A 3,806-nucleotide genomic window follows, 5' to 3' on the forward strand; every position below is an offset into this window, starting at 1 on the left:
ATACATATATATAGAAAATATAAATATTATGTAAATAGTATCTCTAATTGCATTAAGATAAAAATGTAAGTTGTTTCGGAAGTACCAAAAAATTTCTATAAATATTCTAATTATTTCATTATTATTTTTGAAAAAAAAATTTATTTTTCATTATTTAAAATATATAAGAATAATATATATATTTGTGTTACAATTAAAAAATATTTTAAAAAATTTACAACAAATAAAAAATAAATAAATTTGTTTTATGACAATGAAAATATAAATGAAAAGAGAAGTTTAATTTATTTAAAGCTTGCACTCCATGAGAAAATGGATCTACTAGTCAAAGATTATACAATTTAATTTCTGATCGTCCCAGCTTAGAAGAACCATCTTAAGCTGTTTATTAGTTTTTAATGGTATTTTTCGAGATTGTCGGTAATTTTTTGCGAGGTCATTTTTACTTACAGCAACGTCGAAGCATGGTTCTCTGGTCTTATATTACTCAGCAGTATCAGCAAAGATGTCTCTCTTAAGCCTTTATGTCATTTATAAGAACTTTACCACTACTTTGAGTAAAGTTTTTGTGTAGCTTTTCCAACATAAACACTGTATTGGTCTACTGCAATATGAGGATTTCTGTTATTAGAAATTTCTATATATTCTGTACATTTAAACTTAAGTAAATTATGTCGGTATGGCAGGGAATGTTGGTATTTACCAGAATTTTGAGTAGGTTAAATTAGATAAAAATTAGGAAAATTAGGTGTTATATTATGAAAATTTTATAAGATGTTTAATAAATAAATAAATTTGACATCTTTTAACCAAAAATAATAAATAAGTGCAAAAAATAAATAAATATTTATATAAATATTTACATAAATTTCAATTTACTCTACTTCAATTTACTCAAACTGGCACACGACCTTAATAAAAAACAGTGTTGTGGACAAGTAAATTCCAATCAAATTTTTTTTTAATTTAAGATGTATATGTTAATTATTATATTGGAAAAAGCTTGTGCTAAGACTGTTTATTCTAAAAATTTGGTAAATATATGAATGAGTTCTTCTGTTTGTTTTTTTCTAAACTTTCTTTTACATTTTTTATACGCCATTAAATTAATTGTATCCAAATCCTAATATCAGAATACGTTTAGTGACTATATGTTTGTACCGTCTTTTCTTTTTTATATATAAATTATTACTAACTGACTTCATTGATCTATATTAGTTTATCATAAAAATGGACCACATTAGTACTCAATTTTGAACAAAATTATGAAATTTAATTAACTTTCATATGTTCGCTTTAAAGCTCATTTGTGAACATTAGCAACCTTTTTTTCATTAAATCGAGAAATGTATAACAAACTGAAAATTCTTTATGAGTTTTATATATTATATATATTTCAATGTATTTAAATTTAATAAAACTTTAATTTATATTAAAAATTAATCATTTTTTAATATACGATTTGCAATTATAAACCTCTAAAGAATCAAATAGTTTGCAATAAAAGAATACTCCAGAAAGTACTCTTTGGTCATAGCGATTCCAATGACTGTTGTTAATAATAAATAAAAAATTTAGTCGCGCCACCTAGCTGTGAGATTTGAGGTAAATATGCAAGTCGCAAATGTTAGTCATTTAAATATTTAAATGTTATTATATATAAAATAATAATAATATAAAAAACACAGAATTTTTTTATATATAAATGTGTATGTTACTTGGAATACACGTTTTTTATATAACATCTATTAAAAGTGAGAAGTATTACTTTATTTGAGAAGTAGGGATTATACTTTAATTACCCTTATTATAATTGGACCTTATTATATTTTAAATTTAGCGAACTTTAATTACTAATAAGTGCACAATTGAGAATTAGTATTTACATGACGGAATCTTAATTGTCAAACAGCGAAGCAACACCAAACATTTTGATATAAATTGTATAAAGTTTTATTATAAAATTTATTGAAACACCTGAAAACGTATTAATTTTGATAATAATTTTTGATAATATTAAAAAATTTGTCTTTTGTTTGAAATACATTTTTCAATTTGAGTTTTTATACTTGTAGGAAATTTAAAAATTAAATGTTGTTAATTCCATAAACAGACTTATTTAGTAGATATAAAAACATATTTAATAAATTATTACATGCGTTTAATGCAAAATTCGAGTATAATAATTGCTAGTACATGTCACAATTCATTTATCATAATAAGTTTATTATTTGTGCATTACTTGATGTTGGTAATGCTTGCGTTAAGTTTTCTTGTTTCTGCGTTTGTTTCATTTTCATATTGTCAGAGTGGGTTTTGTTCGCCGTCGGTTAAGAACGAGAGCGGACGTCGAGTTGAAAATATTTTGTTTTGTTGTGGCAAAGAAAAAAACAAGAATTTTTGAAAGAAAATTATTAATACTGTTTTTGAATTGCTTAAATGTGAGTTGTAAAATTTGTTTACAATTAATACCAGTGTTTTAAAAAAATGTTTATTTATTGTGCGTTCTCCGCAAAAATATATAAAAAGCAGTTATTGCTTTATTGAATAAATTTATGTTTATTATGTATATGTTTATGTTTTTTTATTTGTTATTAAAAATTATAAGTTTAATATAAGTGAAAACATATTTATTAATTGATTTTTCTTTTACTACACGAGTTTGGGTGTGTGTCAGTGGCCGCACGTAAATCTTTTGAATTGCTTGTCTCCTGCTGTGTACAGATTTGATACCTTCTAGTTTCCTTTTCTTCTTTTATATATTATGCTCCTGCAGTTTCTTTTGTATTCTTTAAATAAATTTAAAGTTGTTCTGTTTTGTTTTTGAAATTATGATTTTATAAAATTTAACAGAAAACATTTATGTTACCGGCCGATCACAAATTTTGAATATCAAAAATTTTCATTCTGTTAAACAAATTTCTCTCTCGTTTTCAACGCATAGAAAAGGAAGAAGAGAGTATGGAAACTCCTTTTCAGGGAAAAAAGCAGAACACACACACATACATACGCGCACATTACAATCTTGCTCAACTAAACCAACAAAAGCAGACAAACAGCCACGCATAACTGGAAGCTGCAAGGTTACCGCTCTATGTTTTGTTGTTGCAAATGTTTTGTTTTTGTTTTTAACTTCTTAAAAGTGTATGCGGTGGTGCCTGCAACAGTTCAGAATATATTTTAATGTGTATTTGTTGTTTTGTATTTTTATTATTTTTTTTTTCGGTATTTTCTTATTGTGCTGTATTTGAAAAATCAAAATGGTTTTTATTTATATTAAAATTAATTAATTAATTAATGATCTTGTTTAAATAAAAATTCTAAATAGTTTTAGTTTGTTGCTCTAAAAAAGCAATTAATAAAATTTAAATGGATTAAACGGTTATACGAATTCATTGTACTAATTTTATATTAAAAACGCACAAAGCAAAAAGTGTAAATTGTGTTTACTTCAAATAAAACAAAAACTAAAAAAAAAAAAAATTAAAACAAATTTTAAGTTCGAATTTAGTTGGAAACTAAACGCGCTGTTTTTCTTCTTCTTCATGGAAAAAAGTAGCAAATATCAACGTTTGAATTAATCCGAATGTGGACGCAGCTGTTTTATCAAATCAGGTGAGTCGAATTTCATATCATCTTATATATAAAAATCTTGTGTCACGGTGTTTGTGTTTAAACTCCTCCGAAACGGCTTGACCAATTGTCATGAAACTTTTTGTGTATATTTGGTAGGTATGAGAATAGGTCGTAAAGTATATTTCATACCGCTAAAGTGATTAGGGTGTCTATATCCAGCAAAAATATCA

Source organism: Teleopsis dalmanni, chromosome 1 (assembly GCF_002237135.1).
Source record: "Teleopsis dalmanni isolate 2A chromosome 1, ASM223713v2, whole genome shotgun sequence".
Taxonomy (NCBI): Eukaryota; Metazoa; Arthropoda; class Insecta; order Diptera; family Diopsidae; genus Teleopsis; species Teleopsis dalmanni.